This window comes from Pristiophorus japonicus, unplaced genomic scaffold, assembly GCF_044704955.1.
Source record: "Pristiophorus japonicus isolate sPriJap1 unplaced genomic scaffold, sPriJap1.hap1 HAP1_SCAFFOLD_58, whole genome shotgun sequence".
Taxonomy (NCBI): domain Eukaryota; kingdom Metazoa; phylum Chordata; class Chondrichthyes; family Pristiophoridae; genus Pristiophorus; species Pristiophorus japonicus.
Genome location: NW_027254488.1, coordinates 3,675,862 through 3,693,346, shown reverse-complemented (window position 1 = coordinate 3,693,346; position 17,485 = coordinate 3,675,862). Strand labels below are relative to the sequence as shown.

Genomic DNA, 17,485 nt, shown 5'->3' with positions numbered 1-17,485 from the left:
AAGAAAATGCACCAATACCTGTTTGGCAGGGAATTTGAGCTGGAGACAGATCACAAACCCCTAACGTCACTTTTGGCCGACAACAAGGCCATAAATGCAAACGCATCGGTCCGCATACAGAGGTGGGCACTCACGTTAGCCACCTATGACCTCACAATTCGGCACAGACCGGGCACTGAAAACTGCGCCGATGCACTCAGCAGGCTCCCACTAGCCACCACTGAGGGGCCTACCGAGCATGCTGCTGAGATGGTCATGGCTGTTGAAGCTTTCGGAAGCGAAGTCTCACCTGTGACAGCCCGTCAGATTAAAGTCTGGACAAATAGAGACCCGCTATTGTCTCTAGTCAAGAAATGTGTCCTGAATGGGGACTGGGCAGCAACGTACAGGGCATGCCCTGAGGAATTTAAACCATTTCAAAGGGGCAGGGATGAACTCTCGATTCAGGCCGATTGCCTACTGTGGGGAAACCGCGTAGTCATGCCCCAGATGGGCAGAGAGGTGTTCATCAGAGAACTCCACAATGAGCATCCGGGCATTGTCATGATGAAGGCAATTGCCAGGTCACACGTTTGGTGGACAGGGATAGATGCAGATCTGGAACTTTGTTTTCGCAGGTGCAACACGTGTGCCCAGCTGGGCAATGCGCCCAGGGAAGCCCCCCTTAGCCCCTGGCCATGGCCCGCCAAGCCTTGGTCACGCATCCATGATGACTACACAGGTCCTTTCATCGGAAAAATGTTTTTGGTTGAAGTAGACGCCCACTCCAAATGGATCGAGTGTGACATTGTAAATTCAAGCACATCCTCTGCCACGGTAGACAGTCTACGGGCAATGTTCGCCGCCCACGGTCTACCAGACATCTTGGTCAGCGACAATGGTCCAGGACTTCATGGCAGGCAATGGAATTAACCATGTCAGAAAGGCACCGTTCCAGCCAGCCTCAAAAGGCCAGGCAGAACGAAAAGTGCAGATAATCAAACAGGGGATGCTCAGAATCCAAGGGGGTTCCCTACAAAGCCAATTATCACGCCTCCTGTTGGCTAATAGATCCGACCACACTCGCTCACAGGAGTTCCACCCGTAGGGCTGCTAATGATAAGGACGCTCAAAACCCGTTATCCCTTATACACCCCACCATGAAAGAAATTGTTGAGAGCAGGCGCCAATCACAATATAACTACCATGACAGGAATGCGAGGGCACGATATATTGGTGTAAACGACCCTGTTGTTGTCCACAACTACACTGCAGGGCCTAAATGGCTCGCAGGCACTGTGATTGTCAAAGAGGGCAATAGGATTCTGGTTGTTAAACTTACCAATGGACAAATCTGCCGCAAACACGTGGATCAAACAAAAAGGAGGTACAGCAACCCCATAGAAGAAGCAGAGGAAGAACACGATATAGAATTCATTCCAGCACAGGTGACCGAACACCGGAACCGAAGGGAGGAGAGCCCAGTCACTGTGGGCAGTCCGGATAGGCCTGAGGCACTGCAAACAGCAGACACACAGGCCAGCGCCCAACAACCGGAGCCCCAAATTAGGCGCTCTACAAGAGAGCGTAAACCACCAGAAAGACTCAACTTGTGATCCCAAAAAGACTTTGGGGTAGGAGGTGATGTCATGTGTTCAACCAGCATTGTCACCCATGTATAAACTGACAAGTTGTACATTGTGAGGACAATGACCACTAGGTGGTGAACTTGTGGGAGACACTGCTAACCTGGACCTTCAGGTATAAAAGGGGAAGCTCCACTCACTTTCATCACTTGAATGCAAAGGAATAAGGGACAGGTCACAGATTGACCTTCTCTCAAGCATGGACCTCGTGTGCATTTATACTGTACAGTAAGGGCGTATCACTTATGACTTCAGGAACCCGGTGCAACTTTTGTTAAAATTAACAGGACCGGCTATTTCACAGAAAAAATCTTCTCTGAAATCATGTTTTTAGATCATGCACTGGTCGATCATTCTTCGGTGCAAAGTGGATGAACTGACCCTTCCCCACATTGAACCCCAGTAATCACAGTTAAGGGGATATTTAATAGAGGTTTTCAGAATTATGGGGAAACTGCTTCCACGGGCAGGAGTGTCGATAACCAGAGGAAAAAGACATAAGATAATTGGTAAAAGGAAAAATCCGGGGCGGGGGATGTGGGGTGAGGAGATGTATTTTTACCTGCTCCTGATCTTTACATGTTTATGATCTTATGACTTTTCACAGGAGAACAAACTCGCCCCTGAGCATGTATGAGGAGAAAGCTCCAGAAAATATTCAATATTCCCACCCGGTGAGCTTTCGCGTGTGAGGCGAACGTGTTCACCGCTGCACTGCGGAAACATCTCCACTTTCAGCACCCGGTCAGACGGAAATGTTAAGCGAGCAGCTGAACTGCTGAATCCTACTTTGAAGGAGTTGGTCGTGGTGCCAAGCAAATGGGTTTTGCTTAATGACGATAATGAAGAAATGGGATTCGAACCCACACTTCCAGAGAAAAACTACAACCTGAACACAGCACCTGAGACCGCTCGGCCATCCTGACTATGTCATGCTGTATGTGGCCATCTGCAGGTTGATTTTGAACTTTTGTGTCCTGTCACATGAAATAAATGAGGGCAGCAGGCGTATCTCTGCCTGACACCGGGGAAACAATGAGACAGACCTTGGAGCAAGGGTCTGGTTGTTGCTGAACAGCAAAGAAAATATTAATTCTGGAATTATCCAAAAGCAATGTGACCCCGATGTAAAATAATCCGGGGCTCAGTTTTGCCAGTATTTTCACAACTTAATGTTGCAATATGAAACAATGCAGGAAATCAGTGGTGAAAATAAAATCCCACGGTGCTCATTTTCAAATTCAACATAGTACGATTTGAAATAAAGTGAAAGAATTTTGCAGTGAAAAGATTTAGAAGTGTTACTTGTATTTGTGTCTTGAATTAAACTTTGTGGCGTCTGATTCCCGTTCATGCCTCTGCTGAATAAGAAAGGAGGGTTTGACGTTGACCAGACTGCACTGCCCCTGATATTTGTGAGCTCATCCTTTATATTCAGTGGTTTCTCGCCCTTTGATGGGCTGCAGTGTCGCGGATATCACGTTGGCCTCACACACGAAAGGTCCCCGGTGGATCCGTTTTCTCTCACTGAAAGTTATCTATTTATTGAAGTGAAATACAGAGCAATTAAAGAATAAGGGAGCCCTTTTGCCAGGAGAATAAATAGCAAATAAAAACAGAAAATGCTGGAAATCTCAGCAGGTCAGGCATCATTTGCCAGGAGACTAAACTTGCCTCCGATTCTTCATCCGCAGTAAATTTAGGGAAATTCCAACGTCCTGGGCCCGTACAAAGTTTCTACGGATTGCGGGATTTACGCATATCTTGCCCAGCAAATATCCTCAAAAACCTTGCAGCTGAAAAAGCAAGCGCATAGCGTAATTTTACAGGCACAAGTGTTTAAAAACACTCATAACCACAATAAAATAAAATAAACACAATGTATTGTGAAAAACTCTGCCAACTAAGGTAAGTTTATTTTTAACACAAATTACAAAGCTTTAAAAAAATTGGAACAATCTTGTTTTTTTCTCATGCGTTTATTAACTTTAATTTCAATTAATTTTAATTATGTGAGGTCTGTTTTTTATTATTTCTCAGTGTGTGTGTGTTTTTTGTTCTGATAAATAGCACTGAGAACTCGGAGGTACGCGAGTCCCATTGCTATTAATGGGAAAGCTGTGGAATACGTACCTGATTGGCTGAGCAGTCACACGTGGGATCCCTCCGGACGGGAGTGTGCTTCGCAGCGCGGAAAGAGAAGGCCTCCCCAGCGGAATCCATGCCTCCTGGACCACCAGGTAGGTTCGTAAAACATCTCTAGTCGGAAGGTAATTATCCGCGGGAAGCCTCCAACCGGAATTTTTGGGCCAATATTCCCACCCGGATTGTTTTGCAGACTTACAGTCGATATTTTAAAAACTGAACTGGAATAATTTCAGATTAGTTTAAAATGTTCATTGCTCATAAGACAAGGAACCTGGGGTACTGATGTTCAATTTATTTCACAGCAAATAGATTCTAAAATGATATTTCTGCCCGAGCTTGAACTGGGGACCTTTTGTGTGTGAGAGACTAACATGATAACCACTACACTACAGAAACCCCTGTTTAACTTCCGGCCCAGAGAGAAGTGTTAAGCCAGAAGGTGTAATTCTGAATCCCTTTCTGTGAAAAAAATCATGACAAACATTTCTCTGACCGAAGCTGCACAAGTCAAAAATGTTCCTTTCAAAGTCGTTAAACTCCCAAATTTCCGTGCCCCCCGAATCTTCTGAATCAGAAAGCTCTAGATGTACCGATTCAATCCATAAATAACAAATAAAAACAGAATTGCTGGAAATCTCAGCTGGTCAGACAGCATCAGCGTTTTTACCAGGAGACTCAGCTCGCCTCCGATTGTTCATCCACAGCAAGTTTAAACATAATATAGAATCATGGAACGGTTACAGCACGGAAGTAGTCCGTTCGGCCTGTCGAGCCCGTGCCGACTCTCAGCTAGCCCCACTCCTCCGGCCTTTACCAGTACCCCTGAGATATTTTTCCTTCAGATACTTATCCAAATCCATTTTGAAAGATAAGATTAATTCTGCCTCCGCCACCCTTTCAGGCAGCGCATTCCGGATCTTAGCCACTCGCTGCCAAATGGCCTCCTCCTGTTCCTATGTTCCTGTGTATAAAGTCTGGGAAACACGAGATCAATTCCTGCCACTCTCACAGCCTTCCTAAATATAGCACCATCATTCTATTCTCGTAAAACAAGCTCCTGAAGTATCGACCAACTGTGTTGGTTAGAGCTCTGGTTATGTTCCGAAGACAACATCTACCACCGTGTGTCTGTAGTGTCGTGGTTATCATGTTCCCCAAACACACCAAAGGTCCCGGCGTGGAATCATTTTGAAAACTTTAAAATGGGCCGAATGGCCGACTCCTGTTCCTAATTCTTACGTTCTTATGATCTTATGTCCTTTCACTGGAGAACAATCTCTACCCTGAACATGCATGAGGAGCAAGTTCCAACAAAATATTTCCACCCGGTGAGCTTTCCCGTGTGTGAGGCGAACGTGTTAAACGCTACACTGCGGACACATCTCCACTTGCAGCACCAGGTCAGACGGAAATGTTAAGCGAGCAGCTGAACTGCTGAATCCCACTTTTAAGGACGTTGTCGTGGTGTCAGAACAAATTCTGGGTGAGCCTCCATTTGCCGGCGAAGTTTGAACTTGCGGTTAGAACTTTTGCAAAGAATGACTGGATTTTTACGTGGCCTTTCAACAACTCAGGATATCCCCAAGTGATTTAAAGTCAATGAAGTACCAATGGAGCCTTGTAATGTGGGGAAAGATGTGCTCCAATCACCCCACATGCGTCTCAACTCTTTCAGAAGCAAGAGAGTGTGTAACCTGGGTATTTAACATAAAGTAATTGGCTCATTAACGATTAAAGCCCATTATTAATCCTCTCACACACCTCAATTATGTTTATGCAATGCATCGATGGAAACTTCAATAACTGAACTTTACTGAGTTTAGGAACTTTAATCATTGATGAAGTTTTATCCCCTATCTGATTTTACACACACTGTATTTTAGGAGAGTGAGTTAAAATGCCCATCGCTCATGATACAAGAAACCTGGGGCGACTTTTTAAAATGTATTCCACAGAACAATATTCTCCAAAATAATGTTTCTGTCCCTGCTCAAACCGAGGATATTTCACATGTGCAGCGAAGGTGATAACCGTTACACGACAGAAACCTCTGCTTACACCTCGAAAAAAAGCATCCTGCAGCGCTGCCTCACTTCCCAGCAACAGATCAAAGCCACAAACAAACCCATCGATTATTCCCACTTCCCCACCTCTACAGATACTGCCCGACCTGCTGAGTGTTTCCAGAATTTTCTGTTTTTAATGAATACACAAACACAGGTATTTGTTCAACATCAAACTGGAGGAGGCCACACACAGATTGAACAGAGCCAGAGAGACAGACAGGATTGGGAAAGACTGGGAAATGGGACGGAACCAACAGGCGCCTGGCTGCAATCACCGACAGGGACATGGGATTTACATAATCCTGGCTAGCTCAGTAGATACAGCATGAGGCTCTTATTCTCAGAGTTGTGGGTTTGAGCCCCATGTTGGGTGAATCATTATTGTTAAATTTTATGCCGCTTTCTCGGGCAAATTTCATGAATTAACCGATCAGCTTCTTTTGCACAGTGAAAGTAATGCTAAATGAGGGAGAGTCGATAATTGAATAATTGGTTCTGTGCTTTGCATGTTAACTGTTAAACCATATCCCATTTTACACACTGTACATCAGGCATCTGATTCAGAATGTTCATTGTAACATGAACGTGTCCCTGGGGAAACAGTGAGACAGGTTTTAGAGCAAGGGTCTGGTTATTGTGAAACAGCAAACACAATATCAATTCTGGAAGAACAACAGCTAAATTAACTGATTTGAACACGCAGCCTCCTGATCGGGAGTTAGACCCGTAACCGTTGCACCACGATATCCAGATTCTACAACAGTCCCAGCGGATCGGAAGGTAGAAAATGTAACATCGCTATTCAAGAAAGGAGGAAGAGAGAAAACGGGGAATTACAGGACAGTTAGTCTGACATCAGTCATCGGGAAAATGCTGTAATCCATTGTTAAGGAAGTGGTGTCAGGGCACTTTGAAAATTATAACATGATTTGACAGAGTCAACATGGTTTTATGTAAATGTCATGGACAGGTACAGAAAATAATCAAATAAAACTAATGTTAAGCTGGCCTTCATATCTCGCGAACTCGATCACCAGCAAGTGATCAGGAAGGCAAATGGAATCTTGGCCTTTATTGCAAAGGGGATGGAGTATAAAAGCAGGGAAATCTTGCTACAGTTATACAGGGTATTGGTGAGGCAACACCTGGAATACTGCGTGCAGTTTTGTTTTCCTTATTTACGAAAGGATATACTTGCTCTGGAGGCAGTTCAGAGAAGGTTCACTGGTCGATTCCGGAGTTGAGGGGGTTGACTTCTGAGGAAAGGTTGTTTAGATTGGGCCTCTACTCATTGGAATTCAGAAGAATGGGTGGTGATCTTATCCAAATGTATAAGATTATGAGGGGGCTTGACAAGGTGGATGCAGAGAGGATATTTCCACTGGTGGGGGAGACTGGAACTCGATCTTAGAATAAGGGGCCGCCCATTTAAAACTGAGATGGGGAGAAATTTCTTCCCTCAGAGGGTTGTAAATCTGTGGAATTCGCTGCCTCAGAGAGCTGTGGAAGCTGGGACAGTGAATATATTTAAGACAGAAATCGATAATTTCTTAAACGATGAGGGGATAAGGGGTTATGGGGGCGGGCGGGGAAGTGGAGCTGAGTCAATGATCAGATCAGCCATGATCTTATTAAATGGCGGAGCAGGGTCGAGGGACGGTGTGGCCGACTCCTGCTCCTATTTCTTTTGTTCGTATAACTGGAACACAAGGGGACAGATATTGTGTGCAGCTACACAAAGCCCTGGTTCGACCTCACTTGGGGTACTGTGTTCAGTTCTGGTACCGCACAGGCAGCATCTGCTTTTTTGCCAGGAGACGAAACTCGCCTCCGATTGTTCATCCACAGCAAGTTTAAACATAATGTTCCCGCCCGGGATAGAACCAGGAAATTTTCACATGTAAAGTAAACATGATAACCACTACACTACAGAAACCTCTGTTACAAGGAACACAACAGAGGGGAGCTGAACAGTGAGCTGCCTCGGTGCTGATCGGGACCGATGCTGATGTGGAAGCAAGTCATCCTCGACTCCGGGGGACTGCCTCAGAAGAAGAGAGGAGGATAAGGAATGTGTTGGCTCACCTTAAACAACTTCTGTCCCTCACTGAAAGCTCTCAATCCTTCTCCTCCGCTGCCCTTTACAGAAATGTCACGTAATTACCACCCACCATGTTCACTTCCACATCCTCACATTGGGCCACAGAGACTCCTGCCTTCTCCCCGCGATCAGCGAACTCACCCAGTTTGTAAATTTACACCCGGAACAAGTGTCCCGCAAAGGGCAGGAGAAGCCAGAGAGTCTGTAAACTCAGTGTGTAACAGGAAGTAACGGGGTTATTAACGGTGATTACAGCAATTCATCATCATCATAGGCAGTCCCTCGAAATCGAGGAAGACTTGCTTCCACTCAAAAAGTGAGTTCTCAGGTGACTGAACCGTCCAATACAGGAATTACAGTCTCTGTCACAGATGGGACAGACCGTGGTTGAAGGAAAGGGTGGGTGGGACTGGTTTGCCACACGCTCCTTCCGCTGCCTGTGCATGTGTTCTGCAAGCTCTCGGCGATGAGACTCGAGGTGCTCAGCACCCTCCAGATGCTCTTCCTCCACTGAGGGTGGTCTTTATCCAGGGACTCCCAGGTGTTGTTGGGGATGTTGCATTTTATGAAGTGGCTTTGAGGGTCCTTGAAATGGTTCCTCTGCTCACCTGGGGCTCGCTTGCCGTGCAGGAGTTCCGAGTAGAGCGCTTGCTTTTGGAGTCTTGTGTCAGGCATGCGAACAATGTGGCCCGTCCAACGGAGCTGGTCAAGTGTGGTCAGTGTTTCGATGCTGGGGATGTTGGGCTGATCGAGGATGCTAACTTTGGTGCATCTGTCCTCCGAGGAGATTTGCAAGATTTTGCAGAAACATCATTGGTGGTATTTCTCCAGCGACTTGAGGTGCCCACTGTATAAGGTCCATGTCTCTGAGCCATACAGGAGGACGGGTATCACTACAGCCCTGTAGACCATGAGCTTAGTGGCAGATTTGAGGGCCTGGTCTTCGAACAGTCTCTTCCTCAGGCGGCCGATGGCTGCACTGGCGCACTGGAGGCAGTGTTGAACCTCGTCGTCGATGCCTTCCCTCGCTGATAATAGGCTCCCGAGGTATGCAATTATTCATCCTCTCACAGACCTCAATTATTTTCATGTGATAAACTGATAGAGAATAGAAAGAGGGTTAGTGCTCGGGATCTTAACCACTCGACCACCAAGGAAAAATGACGATAATGGTATATATTATATATGTATATATATCTATATTAATAGAATCATAGAATCAGAAAGTTTCAGCACAGAGTGAGGCCATTTCGGCCCATCGTGTCCGCGCCGGCCGACCAAGAGCTATCCAGCCTGATCACACTTTCCAGCTCTCGGTCCAGAGCTCTGTCGGCTGCGGCACTTTAAGTGCACATCCACGTATCTTTTAAATGTGGTGAGGGTCCCTCCCTCTACCACCCTTTCAGGCAGTGATTTCCAGACGTCCACCACCCTCTGGGTGATGAAATGTCCCCTCATATCTCCTCTAAACCTCCCCCAATTACTTTAATTCTATGCCCTTTGGTTGTTGACCCCTCTGCCAAGGGAAACAGGACCTTCCGATCCATTCTATCTCGGCCCCTCAATTTTATACACCTCAATCAGGTCTCCGCTCAGAAGCCTCTGTTGCAAAGAAAACAGATTCAGCATCTCCAAACTATCCTCATAGCCAAAATTCTCCAGACCAGGCAACATTCTAGTAAATCTCCTCTGCACCCTTTCCAGTGATGTGGTGACCAGAACTGCACGCAGTACTCCAGCTGTGGTGTAGCCAGTGTTTTGTACAGTTCAAGCATAACCTCCTTGCTCTTGTATTCCATGCCTTGACTAATATAGGCAAGTATCCATATGCCTTCTTAACCACATTAACTACCTGGCCTGCTACCTTCAGGGATCTGCGGATCTGCACTCCAAGGTCCCTTTATTCCTCTACACTTTTCAGTGTCGTACCATTTAATGTGTATTCCCTTGCCTTGTTAAACCTCCCCAAATGTATTACCTCACACTTATCTGGATTGAATTCCATTTGCCACAGTTCTGCCCACCTGACCAGTACATTGATCATCATCATCATAGGCGGTCCCTCGATCGAGGACGATTTGCTTCCATGAGTTCACAGGTGTTTCGATGAAGGACCCGATGTTCCAGTCCTGAATCCAATTGAGTGGGTGGAAGATGCCTTTGTGTGGATTTTTTTAACGTGAGGTGACTGTAGCACATCAGCCACCACACGGGCTTGACAGAGCGACGTCTTGGTCCAGTGGCAAGGGTTAACCAAGACGACAGGAGAACAGCTCTGCTGCATGGAACTAGCGCACACAAATATTCGCAGTGTGGGCTGGGCCCGTGCTGCCCCTGGGCCCTCGGCTCTTCTGGGCCCCGTCCCCTCATCTGTCGCACCTCCTCCACGATCTGTCGCCGCTCCTCCACCATAAATTTCACCGCAGCTCGCCACAAACACTCACCGCTCATCCGCCCCGACCTTCCCACTCCTCTCTACCTGGGCCCTGCCGATGTTCCTGCTCACTCTCCAAAATGACGACCAGGGTTTTGATGACGTCACCCAGATGCCCATTTCAAAAATGTCGACATTTGTTTAAATACCTTAAAACTGTTCACATATATGGAATAAAGCTTGAAGCACCTCCCGGAATTCCTTATAAGATGGGATTATGGTTTGTTGATCCAGATTCCAGAATCCATGGAGAGATGTTACCCGTGGTATAAGGTGGTGTGGCTGGATTCCGATGGACTGCATGGATAGCTTACCAACTTCGCTTGTTGTTTTAGTATCATCGCGCTGGTCCCTCGGAGAACAGTGTGAAGTGGTGGGAGGATCAATGTGGCCAGGATTCGTGTCCTGATCAATATTTATCCCTCAATCAACATCACAGAGGCAGATGATCTGGGCATCATCACACTGCTGCCTATAGGAGCCTGCCGTGTGCAAATTGGCGATTGTGTCTCCCACACTACAAGAGTGACCGCACTTCAAAAAGTACTTCATTGGCTGCAAAGCGCCTTGAGACATCCATTGATATCTTCCTGTAGTCCGCCACTTTCTTCTTCATTATCAACCACTCAGCCTGTTTTAGTGTCATCTGCAAACTTCTTACTCATACCCTCAACATTGAAGTCCAAGTCATTGATGTATACCACAAAAAGCAAGGGACCCAGCACTGAGACCTGCGGAACTCCACTGGATCACAAAATCACCCATCAACCATTACGATTTGTTTCCTGCCTCTGAACAAATTTTGGACCCAACTTGCCACATTGCCCTTGAATCCCATGGGCTTTTACATTCGTAACCAGTCTGCCAAGTGCGACATTATCAAAGGTTTTGCTAAAGTGCATATACATTATATCATACCACTGCCCTCATCAACCCTCCTGGTTACCTCCTCGAAAAATGCAATCAACTTAGTCAGACACAACCTTCCCTTGACAAATTCATGTTGACTATCCTTGATTAATCCATGTCTTTCCAAATGAAGATTTATCCTGTCCCTCAGGATTTTTACAAATAATTGTAAAAGGTTCGGCTGGCCAGCCTGTATTTACTCAATCCCTTTCTCCATTTTTAAACAAAGGTACACCATTAGCAGTGCTCCAATCCTCTGGCCCCGCACCTGTAGCCAGTGAGGATTGGACAATGGTGGTCAGAGCCTCTGCTATGTCCTCTTTTGCTGCTCTTATAAGCCTGGGATACATTTCTTCCGGGCCTGGGGATTTATCCACTTTGTTCGCTACTAAGCCACCAATACTTCCTTTCTCACTATGGTTATTTCATCGAATATTTCACACTTCTCCACCCTCATTGCAAAGTCCACATCGCCCCTCTCTTTTGTGAAATCAGATGCAAAGTATTCATAAAGAATCCTACCCAAGTCTTCCACCTCTGCGTACAGATTCCCTTTATGGACTCTAATAGGCCCCACTCTTTATCTTTTATCATCGTGCTCTTAATGTATTTGTAAAACATCTTTGGGTTTTCCCAGATTTAATTGCCAACATTCTCTCATGCTCTCTCTTTGCTTTCCTGATATATTTTTTAATTGCACCTTTGCACCTCTGGAGTTTCTGCAGTATTGAGTTATTGGTATCTGTCATAAGCTTCCCTTTTTTTCGTTAACTTTCCCTGCATGTCCCCTGACATCCCGGGAGCTCTAGATTTGTTAGTCCCACCTTTGTTTTAAGGGAACATACTTGCTCTGTCCCCTCAGGATCTCCTCCTTGAATGCCTCCCACTGCTCTGACACTGATTTACCAGCAAGTAGCCATTCTCAGTCCACTTTGGCGAAATTCCATCTCAGCTCAGCAAAATTGGCTTTACCCCAATTGAGAACTTTTATTCCTGGTCCCCTTTGTCCTTTTCCATAACTACTCTAAACCTTACTGAGTATGATCACTCGCACCAAAATGCTCTCCCACTGATACCCCTTCTACCTGCCTCTCTTCAATCACAAGACCCAGTCCAGAACCGCCCCTTCCTTGATGGGCTTGTTACATATGGGATAAAGAAGTTCTCCTGAATGCATTTTAGGAATTCTCCACCATCTGTACCATTCACACTATCATTTTCCCAGTCAATATTCGGGTAGTTAAAATCCTCCACTATTACAGCTCTGTAGGTTTTGCACTTCTCAACAATCTGCCCATATATTTGTTCTTCTATCTCCTTCTAACTGCCCGGGGGTCTATAGTGCACTCCCAGTAGTGTGATCACCCCTTTTTTGTTCTTTAATTCAACCCACATGGCCTCGTTTGATGACCCCTCTCACACATCATTCCTTTTCACAGCTGCAGGATCTGTCAATAATCTCTCACAACTCAACTGAAAGCAGCCGGAATGTGCAGCTTTGAGAGAGGCTTTCTGCATCGTCAGGGCTGGAAACTGCAGAGTTTGAATGTGTACCGAACTGTATTGAGTTTTCAACAAATATAGCAGGACTGGGAGACATTGTGCTTTGTAAATACTGAACCAGAAATGCACATTATTCAATGCTTCTCATATTTAATTGAGCACGTTTTCAGCTGGTTTTAAACGGGAACCTTTTGCATGTTAAGCGAATGTGATGACCACTACACTACGGAACACACGCTTTCAAAGCAGACTGCAACCTGAATGCAGCAACTTAGACCGCTCGGCCATCCTGACTGCTCAATATTATGTGTGGTCACCTGCAGTTTGATTTTGAACTTTTGTGTCCTGTCACATGAAGTAAATGAGGACAGCAGGCGTATCTCTGCCTGACACCGGGGAAACAGTGAGACAGACCTTGGAGCAAGGGTCTGGTTATTGCGAAACAGCAAAGAATATATTAATTCTGGTATTACCCAAAAGGACAGGTACCTCAACATGATTTAAACATGCAACTTTCTGATCAAGAGGCAGACACACCACCGCTGCACCATGAGGCCGAAACACTGAGTCTGAGATGTTCGTCAAAATGAAGGTTCTGCAATAAAAGGGGCTTTAAAATCCCCGCCCATTCCCACCGGGTGTCAGAAGCAGCGCTCACCTGCCAGTCACCATATGTTTATTTGTTGAACTTTTGTGTTGCTTTCACGGGATAGCATCATTAATTAACCCATCCCCTTATTTTGCACAATGAAAGAAACGCTCACTGAGGGAGAGTTGATACTTTAATCAATAAATACAGCAAATGCTGGAAATCTCAGCAGGTCAGGCAGCATTTGCTCGGAGACGAAACTCGGCTCTGATTGTTCATCCACAGCAAGTTTAAACATAATGCTCCCAATTGGGATCGAACCAGGGACCTTACACGTATAGAGAAAACGTGACAACTACTACACTAGGGAAACCTCTGGCAAAGCAGCCCCAACAGAGGGGAGCTGACCAGTGAGCTCCCTCTGTGCTGATCGGGAATGTGCTGGCTCACCTTTAACAACTTCTGTCCCACACTGAAAGCTCTCAATCCTTCTCCGCCGCTGCCTTTACAGAAATGTCACGGATCACCCAGCCACCGTGTTCACTTCCACATCCTCACAGTGGGATCACAGAGGCTCCTACCGTCTCCCCGCGATCAGCGAACTCACCCAGTTTGTAAAATGAAACTCAAACACCTGTCCGGCAAAGGGCAGGAGAAGCGGGAGAGTGTGTAAGCTCGTTCTGTAACAGATAGTAGTGGGGTTATTAACGGCGATTACAGCAATCATTAATCCTCTCACACACCTCAATTATTTTTCTGCGATGAACTGATTGAGAATGGAAAGAGGTTTAATGCTCGAGATCTTAACCACTCGACCAGAGAACCGCTTCGATAATTTGTTTAAATATAAAAATATATATTTATTTATGGACCTGAATATCAACGGCTAGCTGCCGAGACCTCATGGCACGACGATCGTGCATCTAACTTTGAGCGAGAGAAATTGTTCCACAGTGACATCCATTTCATCTTTTGTTCCCTTTTAAACACTAGAAACTGAGACAGGGGAATAAATAGAGAAACCAAAGCACAGGGATACAGACAAGAGGAAGAGAGAAGGGGAAATACTGTCCCCACCCAGAACCAATGCAGAAACCCCTCTGCTGCGCTCGGGGTGGCCACCCACAGCCTGGATGCACTAACGTCCCAACAGCTCATTGACTGTCGGAGTGGAACCGTGCGGCGCTTCAGAAGACAGGTCGAAAAAGCAAAGTCACTGAATCGATCTCATGTGCTCCTTCTGCCAAGAACAGCTACACACAAAAAATGCTTTTATAAAAGTTACACCTTATCTCCAGGTTTGTCAAAAAATTAGCTTGTTGGTCAAGGGGTATGATTCTCGTTTCTGGGTTGTTAATTGAAATTTGCGAGAGATCTCGGCCGAGCCCACTATTCTGCCGCGAATTTTGAAATTACATCAAACTTTTGCAAAGAAGGACTTGCATTTCTGCCACACCTTTCAGGAACCCATGACACCCCAAAGCACTTTACAGCAGTTGAGTTATGTTTGAAGTGTTGTAGTGCGGGGAAAGATGTGCCCAAATCACCCCACACGAACCTCAACTCTTTGCAAAGGAGTTCGGTGCAAATAATCAGGTGCCTCAGGGACTTAGACTTTCTTTGAATGAGTTCTGCTTGTACCTGTATTCAAGCTTGAAACAGCAGCTGGGCTTCCATCTCACGGGAGCAGCGTGTCATGGTTAGAGAGTAGGTAACGAGGTTTGGGGTTGATGTACGTCACTTTCAATCTTTGAAATTTCACCAAGCAAAGAAATGATGAATCCAACTGTCACTGTAATCCTTTTGTTCAGGTTTAATCACAGGAATATCTGCAGTCAGGAGCTGAAAAGTAATTAAAACCGACGACTGGCTTCGGGACAATCAGTATACTTTGTCACAGACAAGGCACCGGAAGGCTGGAAGGTAGATCACACCGGCTGCGGCAGAGCTGGTTGGTGGTGACATGGAAGTGTCTGCAGTGTGCGAGACCAGACTGCTTCCACGCATCCACAATGAATGTCCCAACCTTTATTTGGGAAAAGTACAACTGAGAGTGGATAAGTTCCATCCCGGTCGGAGCAATCTGAAGCTTTAACTGACTGACACCCTGGTTTGGGATGTCTTGCAATTTACATTTATGTTAATATCTGTGGCGCAATGGGTTAGCGCATTAGGCTATTAACCTAAAAGTTGGTGGTTCAAGCCCACCCAGGAACGAAGCCTTTAACTGTTTTTCCCCGAGGATTCGGAGCCGCACAGTTCCAGGTTGTCATTGTGCGTTTTTGCTGCACCAATATATTCCGCAAACATTGCCAGCTGTGTTGTTATCCAGTGAGTTTCCACTCCAATACTTTTATGAACATTTAGTTCATGGAAAACGATAACAATTTTTTACATGGACCATGGTTATCCATCCAGTCCATGAGAAATAAATTACGTTTTTGGGTTTAAAGGTACTGATGGAAATTGTCTGACCTATCATTATGGCTTTGCTCAGATTCTGAGAGTCAACAGTTTGCGAAGAATTATCTCATGGCCAATGCCAAGCACGAAAATGTCTCTCAGCATTTGTTCTAGGAATCCCTCAAATTCGCAATGTCCTGCGAGGCGCCTTAATTCGGCGACATAGCTCGCCACTTCCTGGCCCTCCGACCGTTGGCACGTGTAGAACCGATACCTCGCCATCAGATCGCTTTCTTTAGGATTTAGGTGCTCACAGACCAGTGTACACAATTCTTCATAGGATTTAGTTGTTGGTGTCACCAGAGCTAGAAGATTCTTCATGAGGCCATAGGTTGCTGCCCCACAGATGGTAAGGAGGATCGCCCTTCTTTTGGCTGCATTCACGTGCCCTTCCAGCTCATTGGCCACAAAGTATTGGTCGAGTATCTCCACAAAGGCTTCGCAATCGTCCATTTCTGAGAACTTCTCCATGATACCAACTGTTCCTTGCATTTTTGCATGGTTCTTCATTGTCTCGTCGCCAATTGATACACTCATAATAAAGGATGACACTTAGTATTGTGAATAATGAGTAAGTGTGACCTTAGCTCCTTTAGTAAGACACCAGAGTGCAGGTACCTCATGGGTGGCCTGCTTACATACCGTGCTCCCAAGCGATACTGGGATCCCTTGGGACTCCGACAATAGGTCCTCTGGTGGTGGTGTGTACAGGTTGTCAAGGGTTAAATACATAACACAAGATGTGTACAGAAATCAACCATCAAAAGCCCTGTCATTAACCACAGGGGTTTCCTGCAATTTTCTGACTGCAAAGCGCTTTCAGACCTTGTCCTTAAAATTGCAGATGCGGTAATTGGGGAGTTTAATGACTTTACCTAAAAAGAGTGCCAAGTTTTCTCTCCCTACTGCGCATGCGCGAAGGTGCCGGCAGTGTTTTCGGCGCAGGCATTTGGCTCCGCCCCCCACTTCACCATCGACACCAGGACTCCGGGGACTGCACACAGCGGCCAGGATCTGGCGAGTTTTTCCCTGCGCCATTTCCAGCGCGCAAAGTCAGTGCGCTTGAGGTCAGTGCGCCGACAAAACCGCTTGGGGAAAATCTAGCCCTTGAAGAGTAAGGAGTACACTGAAGGAAATACAAATATGTTTGCCGAGCAACTGTCAAATTTTAATATCTTTTTATACAACCGTCGAATCAGGAAAAAAACAGGGCACTCACCCCATAGGACCTAATATATAGCCCACAGTACAAGAGTAAGGAAGTCTTGCTACAATTGTACAGGGCCCTGGTGAGGCCACACCTGGAGTACTGCACACAGTTTTGGTCTCCTTATTTAAGGAAGGATATACGTGCCTGGGAGGTTGTACAACAGAAGTTCACCAGATTGATTCCTGGGATGAGAGGACTGTCTTAAGTTGAGAGATTGTGTAGAATGGGCCGATACTCTCTGGAGTTTAGAAGAATGAGAAGTGATCTCATTGAAACACACAATATTCTGAAGGGGATTGACAGGGTAGATGCTGAGAAGTTGTTTCCCCCGGGCTGGAGTGTTTAGAACCAGGGGGCACAGTCTCAGGTTAAGGGGTCGACCATTTAAGACAGAGATGAGGAAGAATTTCTGCACTCAGAGGGTTATGAATCTGTGG

At 45.9% G+C, this 17,485-nt stretch overlaps 1 non-coding gene across 1 annotated transcript; it reads left to right on the top strand.

Moving 5' to 3' along the window:
* Window positions 1-15,514: 15,514 nt before the first annotated feature.
* trnan-auu (transfer RNA asparagine (anticodon AUU)) lies at window positions 15,515-15,592 on the top strand. Its single transcript has one exon. It is a non-coding gene; the product is annotated as a tRNA-Asn (tRNA).
* Window positions 15,593-17,485: the final 1,893 nt, after the last annotated feature.